The following is a 15,825-nucleotide window of genomic DNA, read 5'->3' as shown; positions in this document are numbered from 1 at the left end:
AGATCACTGTATTGTGAGAAGAGATCATCACACAATTACATTTCACTCAGCAGGCAAATAAGAAGGAAGGGGAAGGGATGGAATAAAATGAAGGGAAGGATTGGTCCAAAGCAAAACCCTAACCCCAGAAAGTGGATCTTGAGGAGGAGTTTAAAAGAAAGACCAAGAGCCTCAAGGGGAGGGAAAGAAGAGTTAGGAAAGCACAAGCATATAAGGACCTCTTTGAGTAGGGGTGACTCTACTTTAGGAAAATCACTTTAGTGGCTGAATGGAGGATTAATTGGAGTGGGGAGAGACATGAGACAGACAGACACTATTGTGATAATTCAGGCATGAAGTGATGGGGGCTTGTCCCAGGAGGTAGCAGTGTCAGAGAAGAGAAGATGGAATGCTCAGAAGATGTTACAAAGGTGCATTTGATAGGTATTGGCAACAGACCAACTATAGAAAGTGAGAAATAGTGAAGAGTTAAAGATGATTCTAGGTTGGGAACCTGAGGAACTGGGAGGATGGTATTGTAGGACAAAAGATAGTGAGTACCATTTTGTACATATTGAATTTAAGATTAGACATTCAGTAGTATGTGAATTAAATGGAATATTATTGTGTTGAATATTTTTGTGGGGAATGTGATGAAGATGAATTTATAGAGATGATAACTAGACACAGGGGTCTTCCAAACTTTTAAAATAGGGGGTCAGTTCACTGACCCTCAGACTGTTGGAGGGCCAGACAAAAAGCAAAAACTTTGTTTTGTGAGCCTTTAAATAAAGAAACTTCATAGCCCTGGGTGAGGGGGATAAACGTCCTCAGCTGCTATCTGGCCGGCGGCCGTAGTTTGAGGACCCCTGATTCTAGAGTAAAGTTAGCAGCACAAGGAACTACACTATTGTTCCTACCATTTCCAAGGCATTCTAACTCATACAATCCCTACATTATTTCACTTTCCTACTCTAATATTGAGAATACTATCCAAACAACAAAAACTCTCCTTCTGCTATATATGTTATCTCCTTCTATTAGAATGTAAAGTTGTTGAGAGTGATGAGTGTCCTGCTGAAGGAAACACAGAGCTGAGAATAAAGGATCTGGTACCCCAATACTTTCCACCCATACTCAGCCACATGATCTTAGATTCAGTTCTTTGCAGAGGAAACATTGACATTTATTAGGAGCCAATATATTTCTTATTCTCACATTCTTTGGCTCCCTAATAAATCCTCCACCTTAGCAATTCTGGAATGGGTCTAGTTATGTAAAAGCTATGGCTCCTATCTAGACATTCCCAAAGAGAGAGAAAGAAAAAAAAAAAGATATATCTGCAATGTATAATATGAATTAGTTCCAGGATAGTTTATCTAATTCCTACAGAAAAAGCAACATGAAACCAGGAAGAGTCCTGGTGTACATTAACAGAATCATTTAAATGTGATTCATTGATAACTAAAGTTAAATCTGATCAAGACAAAACAGTCTGACCTGGAGAGACTTCCATGAACTGATGCTGAGTCAAGTGAGCAGAATCAGGAAAACACTGTACACAGTAACAGTAACACTGAGTGATAATTAACTATGATAGACTTCATACTTCTCAGAAATATGATGATCTAAGACAATGTAAAAAACTCATGATGGAAATTCTCTTCACAGCCAGAGAAAGAACTGATGGGGACTAAATGTAGATCAAAGCATATTATTTTCACCTTTTCTTAGTTTTTCCCCCTTTTGTGCTGTTTCTTTTTTCACAACATGACTAATAAGGAAATGTTTTATATGACTGCACATACATAACCTATATTAAATTGCCTAGGAAGGAAGGAGAAAAAATTGGAACTCAAAATCTTTATTAAAAAAACAAATGTTAAAAATTATCTTTACATGTAATTAGAAAAAATAAAATACCATTTAAATGCAAAAAAAAGTTTGAAAGGTCACTAATTAATCATCTCCCATTTCACTTTGCTTGATATTATCCATTCAAATTCCAGCACCAGCTGTTGGCAAACCCGCCAAGCTACAATAATCTCCTTTCCAGTGACCTCTCCCTGATATGCATTCTTCTTCTGCCTTATCTGTAGGTATTGTTGCTCCCATCTTGCTGGAAGAAAAGGCTGACTCTGCAGACTTCCAGACCTTGGGAAATCCACAAGGTCACCAACGCTAAGTCAGGAAACAGGATCCAGAGCTGCTATTCTTAAAACATTCCAGGTATTCTCCCAGTGTAGTCATTTAAAATGAATATGTAATCTACTACATCACTTAGCTCTTTCTCAGCTCCAAGATAATTCTAATAGACTTGGGATGGAAAATGCCATCCACAGCCAGAACGAGAACAAAGGAGACTGAATGTGGGTCAAAGCCTACTATTTTCACCATTTTTGTTTGTTTGTTTGTTAGCATTTTCTCTCTCGTGATTTTTCCCTTTTGTTCTGATTTTTCTTTTACAACATGACTAATATGGGAATATTTTTTAAATGATTGTACATGGATAAGATTGTTTACTTGGGGATAGGGAAGACAAGGAGGAGAGAGGGGAGAAAAGGAGAAAAGATCTAAAACTCACGATCTTACAAAAATGAATGTGGAAAACTACATGTAATTGGAAAAAAACAATACTATTGACAGAAAAAAATTAATATGTAGCCATTTTCTCAGAGTAAACCCTCCGCCGCCGCCTCTTTTTTTTTTGTTGTTTTGGCAGATTGGTCTGTGCAGCTCTGTCCTGAATAACTGTCAGGGCTTCTGACTCATCAGACCAAGGTGAGAGCTACCTCATATTTGATTGCTCTCCTGATAATGGAAGTGTGCTAATGACGTCGTATTCCTGGCATGCGGTTACATGATTTAATGCTGTGACTTTAAGGCTTTTAAATGGAAAGTGCCTGTGTGGCATTTTCACTGACATCAATTCTCCAATCAAATCACTTCACATCCACAAGCAGCCTTCATACTGCAGCACCTGCAATGGCTTTTATATTGACATGAAATTAAATAATTTAGCAGCAGGGGCTACACCCGTGTGGTGGAGGAGAAAGGGACAATCTGGGCTTGGATTAAACTCTTACCAAGATGCCATGGTGTGCTTTGGGAGGTGGTGGTCACACTCTGCCTGGAAGTATTCAGGGAAAAAAGGCTACATGACTATTCATTGAGTGTTTTCTTGAGTTCAAGGATGACTTCATTTTTGTCAACTTGTACTGCGCCCAGCATCTAGTAGGCATCCAACATATTTTTGTGGAATTGAATTCACTTCTTCAGATACAGGTTGGGCTAAGGGGCCTCTGAGGTATCCCCTAACTCTTAGTTCTTTAATTATGTAATTTACTGAAGGTCACATAGCCAATCAGTGGAAGAGCTATAACTAACCTCTAACTCCCATTCCCTGAAGCCCCTTTCAAACTTTGGGTGTCTAAGAAAAAGTTTATCTGTTTTTAGGTGAATATCATCTGAGACTGACCTTTTATAAAAAAGGTAATTTGCTTTTTTTTAATTGGCCACCACTTTGGTTTTAGAGCTAAATACAACTGAGGCTTATTAAGTCTTTATTTCCATTTACTATCAAGTGGGTTTGGTTTTTTAAAAAAAATTTTTTATACTTGAAACTTTTCTATAAGTCTTTCCTGTCCCTCTTCCTTGTTATTAAAAAACAAACAAACAAAAAAAATGAAGCAAAAAGAATAACGACTGCTTCTGACAGTGAACATAATAATTCTTATCTGTCCCCCACAAGGGGAGTTTTCTGATGTTTTTCAAAATATTATCCAGCCTCTGGAATCTTGCCTATCCTTCTTCAAGGGAAACTTCTTAGAATGGAGAAAAAGGAGATATGAGATTGTTTTAAAAGAGGGACTGTTCCCCCTCCCATATTGTTTGTTGTTCTGTGAACATGATTTTAATTTAGTACAAAAATTTTGGTTCATTACTACTTATGCTGATAACTCAAGGATAGTAAGTACCCCATTATAGCTTATGCTCACCAGTTTAACACTTTTCCACAAAATCCTAGTAATAAAAAAGACCATTATAAAAACTGAATAAGGTAAATCTATTTATCCAAGCAAATAGCAAACAAAAATCAGAGAAGCCTTACAGTATTCTAATCAAAACTAGAAATTAGGGATGTCTCCTTCCTGGAATGTGTAAGCATGTGTGACTTTCTTGAAGGAATAAAGATGGTCTCTCCTTTACAAAGCAGACTTGTAGAGTCAGAACATCAGCATCCTCTCCACTAGCTTTGCTAGAAACTTGGGTTGCAGATGTAATGAAATCTTATTACACCACAAGAAATGACAGGAGATAATTTTGAAGAATATGAGTAGTTTGAACTGATTAAAAATGGTACAGAACAATGAGTGCAATTTGTATTATTCAACAACAAAGAAAAATAATAAAAATTACCCATGCATATAAAAAGCTATTAAAAATTTAAAAAAAGAAAAATAATGTTGAGAGATAAGAATTCTGTCAAATTTAATGATCAGTTCTAGCTCCAGAAGCCTAATGAGTCATGCTTCCAGTTTCTAGGTACAGAGATGATAGATTAGAGGTGCAGAATGAGACAGATTTTCAGATTCAACTAATGTGTGAATTTTTTTTTTGCTTGGCTATGCTAATTTGTTATCCTGGAGGGCTTCTGTGTCCTGGAGGGAGTTGAGTGGGTAAAGAGATATAAAATCATTTTGAAGAGATAATAAATTTAAATACATTTTAATATGAACCTAAATGCAAGATTTACATGTTAGGATCAAGATTGAGAATTTCAGAAAATTTTCTGCACTTTCTCCTAGATTCTAAACTCACACACTCCTCCTTTAATCAGATGATGTGATAGTGAAGAAGGGGAGTAGCAAGGCTGATGAGACCTTACAAAGCTTAAACCCAGTCTTGTTTGATAATCCACATTTCTTGAAGAAAATAGGATCTGCTTCTGGTCCAGAAAAGTCAATCCAAATCCAAGAACACGTTGATAAAAGTATAAGATTGGGGAAATGGACAATTAGGAGAATAAAAAGATGGGTACCTTCCAGCTGTGTCAGTGGGTGAAGATCACAGTTCACCCACAGCACAGATGCCATAAACTGAACCAGTGAGGAGAAGAAATTCCTTCTCTTGCTTTCCTGCTTTTACCCTTTAGCTTCAAGAAATGGATCTGGCAGAGGTTCTGTTTGCTCTTTTTCATTTGTCCTTCTCAGTTTCAGATTGAAGCTGGGGTTCCAGGGAGGATGCTGTAGCCAGCCAATCCAGCAGGGAATGTGGAGAGATCAGGGTGCTGGGATCCAGCTTAAAGGTAGGAATGGGGTGTGAGGCTTGGAAATGGAACTCTCTACATAGAAATGAGCTAAGCTATGATCCTAATTCCCTTTCCATCTCACAGAAACAGAGGTGGAACAAGGGAGGAAGAAAACTAAGTTTGTATATTTGTGATTATATTTTGTATATATACATCATATATATGAGGAGAGAGAAGTAAATCTTGTTTTGAGAAAGTTAAATATGAAAGTCATATATATGTTACATATGTAGTATATATCCATCTATATACTAATATATATGTATATATATATATAGTATATATTTATATCTATCTCTCTATCCATTGGTCCATTGTACCAAACATACTCTTCAAAAAAGCCAATTATATCTATTTCCATCTCTAATCATTGATGTGGTTCTGAAAGGATTTCTCAGTCTTGACTTAACTTCACTTGACTCAGTCGGAAGTAATAGTAGTAAATCTTGATCTTCTTGAGTGCATGAAGTTCATCACACTGAACTTATTATATCTATCACCTGGTTTTAGTTCTCAGAGGTGGGGATGGAAGCAAAGAATATCTATTAAGGGTTCCCTAGATGCAATGCAATGTGGGAATGATGGGAATGCTATTACTTTTAGAGTAGAGAAACTCCTATTTCTATTAAATTTTTTTCAATTAATAAGAATTAATTTCCCCCCACTCTTTTATTCTTCTCCACCTCATCTACCCATCTGGAGGGGAAAGAAAAAGAACACTTTTGTAATAAGTATGCATTGTCAAGCAAGGCAAATTCTGACATTGGCCATGTCCAAAACTGTACAGCTCCTTCACCATATTTATAATCCATCACTTCTCTGTCAGCAAGTGGTTAGAGTTCTTCCACTGTGGTCCTCTGAAATCACAGTGGATTGTTGTCTTGACCAAAGTCTTGACCAGTCTTTCAAAATTGTTCATTTTCACATGCTTGTTATTGAATAAATTGTTTTCTTTCTGTAGAGCAGGAAACTTTTTATAGCAGCTTTACTTAAAAGCTGAGCCTGGAGTTTAAATCTGCAGATATGCTTAAGGGACAATCTTCTAAAGTGGGGTGTCAAGTTGCTAACACCCTGTTTTGGTCCTGGTCAGAAGCACTGAACCAAGAATTTATTTGCCAGTCATTTATAGCTTTGTATGAACTACTTTAATCATAAAGGATTTCCTCTTAATACCTAAATGTGATCAGAGAGGAATGGAAATAAATTTTTGCAGAATCTAGAGAAGAATGGATAATGAAGTGGAGAAAGGGAGAGGTGATTTAGAGAGGGTATGCAATATGTTGGGAAACTTGAACTGGATGCAGGGATGGAGAGATTTAGATAGTCAGGATGCAACCTAAAGAATCCCTAAGAGAGAGAATAACAGGGGGTGAAAGAAGAGAAAATCAGGCTACTAAAACAAATTTATACTTTGTAGTCTTGCCTAAGGTCCTGGAAAATATCAGCAAGCTGCTTGCCTGCTTCCTAGCTGGTGAATATTATTCTAGCTTTTTAGAAAAAAAAATTATTCTAAACTTAACCAATGCTAATTTTTTTTTGCATGAATTTAGGGCTAAGTGACTTGAAACCAAAAGTTTGAACTCAGGTCTTCCTGACTATATATACCAAGTGAAGCAAGACAAATGTGCACATTGGCTCTATGAACTGACTTTTTCTGCCCCTTCACTTCTCTTCAGTGAGCTGAATGAGAAGCAGGTTTCATCATCAGCCCTCTGGAAGTGGCTGGCCATTGTATTGAACGGAATTCGTTAAGTTTTTCAGTGTTGCTCTTTTATAAACCATTTCCCTGCTTCTGCTCACTTCCCTGTGTCTCACGCATGCAAGTCTGTCTGGTTTCTCCCTAAACCATCCATTTCATCACTTCTTGTGGTATAATAATATACCATTACCATCACATGCTTTGTTTAGACCTTCACCAATAGATGAGCACTGATGAGTGGATTCTTTAAGAATAATGAATGGAGTTATAAGAGGGAAAAGACTAGAAGGTTAAAAAAAAAAAGAAGAAGAAGATTTGCCCTGTTGGGTAGAAGGTCTGTTGCAGAGTTGGGGAATTTTGGCTTTTTGTATTCTCTCTGACTACACTGTCTGGGTGACCTTGCACAAATTCCCCTTTTAGGGCTCTCGGGCGTAATCTAAGAATTGCCTATTTGCTCTGGTAAACCACAGGTCCAGATTTTTATAGCAGATAGACTTTATTTTTTTTTCTTTCCACTATTTCTATAAACAAAAAGGGAATTCAAAGAAGTTACATTATCTTCTCTCTTCCTCTTTAAAAAATTGAGTTTTATGACACTTCAAATGATTGCTTTAAAATGTTTAATCTGTTAATTATGGTATTTGCTAGTGTACTGACTGGGAATAGAGTGGGTAGGAGGCAATTGAGGGGGAAAGAGAGAAGGTATTTACAAGTCTGTTAAAAGATGAGAGTATGGAGCTAACAAAAAACCCAAAGACAAAGCTCTTCCCTTACTAGTTTGTGAAGTGGGAAAAATGTTTATAACAGGAAGTTCATCTGGGAAGTAAATTGATGATAGGGTGAAGAGTAAATAGAAAGGCCTGGACAAATCTGACCATTAGATCCCACCTTCTCTTCCCCGAGACCCACATACAATGGCTACACAAGCAAATAGTTTCTTTGCAGTATGAATTTTCTTATGTTTATTGTGGTTTCCATTATGGTGGAATACTTTCCATACTCATTACATTGAAATGATTTCTTTATTTATGGATCAAACTTATATATATGCAATAGGACAGGGCTTTTTAAACACTTATGACCCGTTTTTTGCCTGAGAAATTTTTACATGACCACATATAGCTTTATAAAATACATATTTACAAATCAAACATTTATTGATACAAAATCATAATTTCATGATCCTATGTGCAATTGCAAGACCCCATATCGAGTTTTAAACCACAGTTTACGAATTTGGGCAATATAGGATTCCTTTTGCCTAAGAGCTTTCACAACATGTGTTACTTTTAGGCCATTTTTTTCTAGGATGACACTTCTGATGTTGAATAAGAAATTATCTTTGGTTTTCTCACCTTCATAACATTCATATGTTTTTTAATTTTATATGTATTTTTATTTTTATGTATTTTTTGTTTTTTAATATGTATTTTTTATTTTTATTTAATTTGTATTTTATGAAACTGTTAGGTCTGAGTAGTAACTGAAAGCTTCCTATAAAGAGATTCTCTTACATTTCTTTTACATTTAACTAGGTCTTGAAAGCCAAGAACTAAAAGGAGGTGGAAAAAGGAACAATGTCCAAAAATGACTATGCTGTAAAAACAAAAGACATTAATAAAATGTTATTTAAACAATCAACCTGAGCTTTGGAATCAGGAGCGATGGCCTTAAAGTCTGAATTTGATACTTAAATGTGTAATTATGGCTAACTTGTCTTGTCTTTGCTTCTTCCTAACTCATCAACTCTCAGGAAAATTGAGGGGAACAAATAAAAGAGAACTTTTTGTTAAAAGTCCATTATTGATTATCTCGAGGGCTGATCCTGAATCTCCTTACTAGCATCTGGTGTATTTCTTCACACTTTATTTTGAAACTGATTTGATCCCGTTTCTATTCCAGATACCAATTTCTGCCCATAAAACTTTATTTCTATTATCTATGCCAGATTACTAACCTTACCCCATTGCTTAGTTTTTCTGAAAACCCTCTCATTAGCAACATTTCCCCTGCTGTAATTTCTCCAGTGGTATCAAATTCAAATGAAAAGGGAAAGAGCCATTACTAAGACATGTATAGGGATTCTTTCAGGTACATGTTGACCTAAAAAAATCACGTATTAAATATTATCTATATTTTAGTAGGCAGCTGGGTGGCACAATGGACAGAGCACTAGGCCTGGAATTGGGAAGACTCATCTTCTTGAGTTCAAATGTAGCCTTAGACATTTATTGACTCTGTAATCCTGGGCAAGTCACTTAACCCTTTTTGCCTCAGTTTCTTCAATATGTAAAATGAACTGGAGAAGAAAATAGCTAACCACGAATATCTTTATCAAGAAAACTCCAAATGATGAGTTGAACATGACTAAAAAATGACTGAAATCCAAATCATATTTTAATATATTTTTAGTTATTTTGTTAGTTATTTCCTAAATACATCTTAATTCAGTTTGGGCAGCAGAAGGAAGTGTTAAGAGTCCCTTGGGGCCCACTGGTTATGTGTTTGGCACCTTTACAGAATGCTCAATCATCAGTGTACCAACATTCCACCTTGTGATAGGTCAAATTGCAGTTTCTTTATATAGAAAGATGGACTCTGGATTTACTCTCCTCACCCCGACTGCTGTCCTGGGTCACTTGGGGCCCGTAGATCTCCTTCAGCCTCAGTCTGTGACAGGTCCTCCTGCCTGAGGAATAGGTAGTCTCCATGGATAAAGTTTAAGGAGTGGTCAGGAAGTGGAAGATCAGAGGATCTGAGATTGAGAGCTGGGTAAGATCAGATGTAACACTCATTTCACTGATGGGGAACCTGATATGGGAAGAAGGGAGTGACTAAGGGGATAGAGCAAAAATTCATTCTCAAATCCTCAGACTCCTAATCTCTCTGCCACAGAGAAATAGAATAGGATGATGGCTTGAAGGAACAACAGGGTCAAAGAAATGTGGGGTTTTTAATTATTTATTTTGTTTTATTTAAGGATAGGGGAAAATCTTAGCACATTTTTAAATCAAAGGTAAGGATACAGAGGAAATCAAAGGATCATAGATTTAGAACTGGATGAGATGTTAGTGTTAACTGATCTTATCCCCCAATTTTATAGACTAGGGAAGTGAAGCCCAGAAATAGAGCCTTATCTAACGTCATTCAGATAAGTTGTAGGGTAGGAATTTGAATTCAGATTCTTTATCTCTAAATCAAGTCTTCTTTCTATTCTATTATACTGCTAGAAATATCGGATATGCATGAGAGAGCAATGGAGCAAAGTTTTGGAGAAGTTTGGAGGGAACAGGATGAAGAGAAAGAAAGCCTTTACTAGGAAAAGCTCTAATCCAATTTCTGGAAGAAAAGAGAAAGGAAGAAGGAAAAGGAGCTAGAAGTTATTAAGTGCCTTCTATGTCTTAGACACTTTACTAATATCCCATTTGATAAAATTACAATAGTCAAAATAAAATACTTGGGGTTCTATCTGCCAAGACAAATCCAAGAACTACCACTTGAACACAGTTACAAAACACTTCTCACATAAATAAAATCAGACCTAAACAAATTGGAAAAATATTAATTGTTCATGGCTAGGCAAAGCTACTATGATAAAAATGACAATTCTGGCTAAAAATATTTCATTTGATCTTTACAATTGCTTTGATAGATAGGTGCTATTGTTATTATTTTTTAAGACTTTTTTTGGATTATATGTGTATATTGATTTTTTACATATTGCCATATGAGTCATGTTGGGAGAGAAAAATCAGAACAAAAGGGAAAAACCATGAAGAAAAAGAAAAACAGAAGAAATACAAAGATGAAAATACTGTGCTTTGATCTGCATTCAGTGTCCATAGTTCTTTCTGCATGCAGATGGCATTTTCCATCCCAAATCCATTAGAATTATTTTGGATTGCTGAAAAGAGCTAAATCTGACATAGTTTATCATCATATCATCATACAATAATGCTGTTGTTATATATAATATTCTCCTGATTCTGCTCGCTTCACTCAGCATCAGTTCATGAAATTCTTTCCATGCTTTTCTGAAATCAGCCTGAAATCATTTCTTACAAAACAATAATATTATATAACATTTAGTCATTCTCCAACTTTTGGGCATTCACTCAGTTTCCAGTTTTTTGCCACTACAAAAGGGGCTGCTCTGAATATTTTTGCACAAATGGGTCCTTTTGCTTCTCTTGTGCTTTCTTTGGGATACAGATACTGTAGAGACCCTGCTGGTTCCAAGGGCATGCACAGTTTGATAGTTCTTTGGGCATAGTTCCAAATTGCTCTCCAGAATGGCTGGATCAGTTCACAACTCCAGAAGGTGCTATTGTTTTCCTCATTTTAAAGTTCCTTATTCCTTTAAACTGAGGCAAGCAGAGTGACTTGTCCAAGGTCACACAGTAAGTCAGATTTAAATTCTGGTCTTTCTGACTCCAGGTCCAGAGCTCAATCTACAATGCTTCTGCTTAACGACATAAAAAGATTGAGAGAAGTGGAAGCAGTAAGTCTATTCTTATAATAGATAACATCTAAGTTTTTAGAAAATCTGTTTGAGTCTCAGTAGAACTGAACTAATATAGGCTATGTTGAATATTTTTATAGTGATTTCTCTTTAAGTTTCTGCCAGATAAGGGATGCTATGAGAAGTCTCAAGAGCAACCATTTATTGATTGACTTTGCATAACTGTATTCATTAAAGGAGAAAGGAGGAAGGATACAAATATTTATTCAACACCTACTGTGTGTCAGGCACTGTTCTAAGCATTTTATATTTCTTAAAGGGGAAGGAAGAACGGATACAAGTATTTATTTAACACCTACTGTGTGTCAGGCACTGTGCTAAGCACTTTATATTTGTTAAAGGGGAAGGGAGGAAGGATAAAAGTAAGTATCCATTCAACACCTACTGTGTGTCAGGTACTGTACTAAACATTTTACAAATTTTATCACATTTGATCTTTAACTCTGGGAGAGAGGTGCTTTTATTATCCCTGTTTGACAGGCAGCCCATAAATGATTTGACCAAGGTGATAGAGCTAGTAAGTGTCTGAGATCAAATCTCAATTCATATCTTCCTGACTTCAGACCTAGGGCTCTACCAACTGGTAGACCTAGATTTTATTAGTGGAAAATGAGAGATAGAGTTAGTGGGTAGTAAGAGACATGTTTAAAAAAAAACATGCCAAAAAAAGAGGGAAAAGGTGTTAATAAAGCACAAAAAATACTTAGGGAAAAAAAGAAATTCAGAAAAAAGGCTGCAAAGAGGACAATTGTATTACTATTATATTGTTTTATATTGCTATTGACCTGGATAAATTGCTTTTTTTGATAAAAAATAATTTTACTCAAATGATTTGACTCTTCAGGTGTGTGTGTGTGTGTGTGTGTGTGTATGAAAAAAATTATGTGTACATACATGAAGAATCAATTTATCCAAGCTGACAGCAAAACAGAAATCAGAGAAAGAATATATGGCAGCCAATACAGAATGAAAGAGCTCTCCTGATTATAACTGTGAACCAAAGTTCACAGATTCATTTACAATTCTCTTTTTTGTTCTTCTTGCATATCAAGATCTTACTGTCCATTGATGTTTGTGAAATTTACAATTTTGTTCTGGCTTAGACCTGTGATTTTATTGGTCTAGACCTGGAGCTCCCTATGAGGAAGGAATTCTCTATACCAATGTGAACAGCAGATAATATACCATATATGGTCTAAGTTGCAGTGTGCCTGAGGGAAAGGCAGCAAGCTTGTGTGTGGAGGTGTCAAATACTCAGCCTCAGCATTCCCAAGTGCAGCTGAAACCAGATTGAAATGTAATTTGGCAATATCTGACAAAATAAATAAAAGTGCAATGAAACATACATTCAAAAATATTTTTAAAAATCTCTTAAATTTAAAAATCTATTGTATTAAAATTGTATTAAAGATAAAAAAATCTAGTCAACTGACATTACATTTTAAGGCCAAATCAATATGTAGCTTGTGTCTAGGTGAGTGGTTCTCATTTCTATTTGAGGGTGACATTACTAATCAAATGGATAGAGAACTGGCCTGGGGGTCAAAATCTCAGTTTAAATTCTGCCTGTGATTCTGTAAATTGGGCACATCATTCAATTTCTCTGTGCCCCAACTGTTCTATATATTCTTGAGAAACACTTAGAAAAGAAGTTTAAAAATAACATAGTCATTCTTTCTTAAAGCTGATTTTATTCAGTGGTACACGGTTCTGGAAAAATTTTCCTTGCAGCAGGATATTGTACAAGATATTCCAGCCCTCTCTAGAACTATTGCATGGGTTTTGACCCTTGTTATTTTATAAATCTACTTTATAAATGCACCGGGGAACCTGCATGGATTTGTTGAGTTCAGGAGTTCTGAGCTGCAGAAGGCTAGACTGATCAGTCCGCCAAACTGAGTTCTGTAATTAAGATGGCAAAACCCTGGGAGAAAGTAGAGGGATGGGATGCAACCAGACTATATAAGGAATTTAGGATCAGAAAGGGAGTAGGACAAAGCTCCTGTGCCAATCTGAGTGGGACTGGGCTGCTGAATTTCCAGACTGGTTGAGATGGGAAGAACCAGTGTATAAAAAAAAAAAATAAATTATGAATCATTGCTTGTACTCCAGATAGTTTGGATTTATACATGCTCCTTAATTGAAAGTTATTTGGGGTGAGGGAAAAATCAGTAGTTATTCCCATAAGTGCCTAATGCATTATGAAATTAACTCCAATCTCTCTCACTGGCATAGTTGAAAGCATTTTCAGAAGTCATAGATCTACAGAGCGAAGGTGTCTGAGGTTTGCTGTAGTAATTGGTTTCTCAGGGATTGTAGAGTTTGTTTGCCTACAGCACTTGCTCAAGGGACAACATTTTCAGGATATTTAGTCTCCACGCCCTATTATTCCAGGAGCTCTAACTGCAAATGTCGTGGAATCTTAAGAGCTGGAAAGAACCCCAATAGCATCAAATTCAACTCACCTTAGGACAAGAATTCCCATGACTATACATGAAGAAATTCAGTAAGAAGGCATCCAATATTTATCAAGACAACCAAGCCCATTTTACCCGGTGATGATCATGATCTCCCTTGAGGACAGGGACTGACTTTTACCTCTTTTCATATTACCAGTGCCTAGCAAAGTACCTGGTATATTAAGCCCTTAATAAGTATTTATTGATTGATTGAGTTAATGAATGAAATGAAAAAACAGGCTAAAAGATGGGAAGTGATTTGCCCAGAGTCACACAGTCAAGAAGTATCTGAAAAACAAATTTAAACTTAAACGTCCATGATTCTAAGTCCATGGCTCTCTTCATTATACCACTCACTGCCTCTACTTTGAGAATTAGGATGATGGTGGTAGTAATGATGATGATGGTGGTGGTAGTGGTGATAATGGTGATGATGACAATGATGGAGATGATGATGGTGGTGATAGTAGTGATGATAATAATGATGGAGATGATGGTGATGATGGTAATAGTGTGATGATGATGGTGATAGTGATGATGATGGTGGTGGTGGTGGTGATAATGGTGATGATGATGATGGTGATAGTAGTGATGATAATAATGATGGAGATGATGGTGATGATGGTAATAGTGTGATGATGATGGTGATAGTGATGATGATGGTGGTGGTGGTGGTGATAATGGTGATGATGACAATGATGGAGATGATGATGATGATGATGGTGATAGTGTGATGATGATGGTGATAATGATGATGATGGTGGTGGTGGTAATGGTGATGATGACAATGATGGAGATGATGATGATGATGATGGTGATAGTGATGATGATAATAATGATGGAGATGATGATGATGATGGTGATAGTGTAATGATGATGATGATAATGGTGATAGTGATGATGATGATGGAGATAATGAAGATGATGATGGTAATAGTGTGATGATGATGATGATAGTAGTGATGATAATGATGAAGATGATGGTGATGATGGTGATAGTGTGATGATAACAATGATGGAGACGATGATGGTGATAGTGTGATGATGATGATGGTGATGGTGGTGATGGTGATGATGATAATGATGGAGATGATGATGATGATGATGGTGATAGTGTGATGATAATAATGATGGAGATGATGATGATGATGGTGATAGTGTAATGATGATGATGATGATGGTGATAGTGATGATGATAATAATGATGGAGATAATGAAGATGATGATGGTAATAGTGTGATGATGATGATGATAGTAGTGATGATAATGATGAAGATGATGGTGATGATGGTAATAGTGTGATGATAACAATGATGGAGATGATGATGGTGATAGTGTGATGATGATGATGGTGATAGTGGTGATGATAATAATGATGGAGATGATGATGATGATGGTGATAGTGTAATGATGATGATGATAATGGTGATAGTGATGATGATAACAATGATGGAGATAATGAAGATGATGATGGTAATAGTGTGATGATGATGATGATAGTAGTGATGATAATGATGAAGATGATGGTGATGATGGTGATAGTGTGATGATAACAATGATGGAGATGATGATGGTGATAGTGTGATGATGATGATGGTGATAGTGGTGATGATAATAATGATGGAGATGATGATGATGATGGTGATAGTGTAATGATGATGATGATAATGGTGATAGTGATGATGATAATAATGATGGAGATGATGAAGATGATGATGGTAATAGTGTGATGATGATGATGATAGTAGTGATGATAATGATGAAGATGATGGTGATGATGGTGATAGTGTGATGATAACAATGATGGAGACGATGATGGTGATAGTGTGATGATGATGATGGTGATAGTGGTGAT

The 15,825-nt window shown here is 36.2% G+C and overlaps 1 long non-coding RNA gene across 2 annotated transcripts; it reads left to right on the top strand.

Moving 5' to 3' along the window:
• Positions 1–2,083: 2,083 nt before the first annotated feature.
• Positions 2,084–10,499, top strand: LOC116419804. 2 transcript variants are annotated; one of them, XR_004230107.1, is made up of 3 exons: positions 2,084–2,208; positions 5,193–5,287; positions 10,220–10,499. It is a non-coding gene; the product is annotated as an uncharacterized LOC116419804 (long non-coding RNA). The 2 variants fall into 2 exon arrangements; XR_004230106.1 differs by lacking the exon at positions 10,220–10,499 and adding an exon at positions 8,525–8,749.
• The last annotated feature ends 5,326 nt before the right edge of the window (positions 10,500–15,825 follow it).

This window comes from Sarcophilus harrisii, chromosome 6, assembly GCF_902635505.1.
Source record: "Sarcophilus harrisii chromosome 6, mSarHar1.11, whole genome shotgun sequence".
Taxonomy (NCBI): Eukaryota; Metazoa; Chordata; class Mammalia; order Dasyuromorphia; family Dasyuridae; genus Sarcophilus; species Sarcophilus harrisii.
Note: the sequence above shows the minus strand (reverse complement) of the source record. Positions and strands in the feature narration are given on the sequence as shown.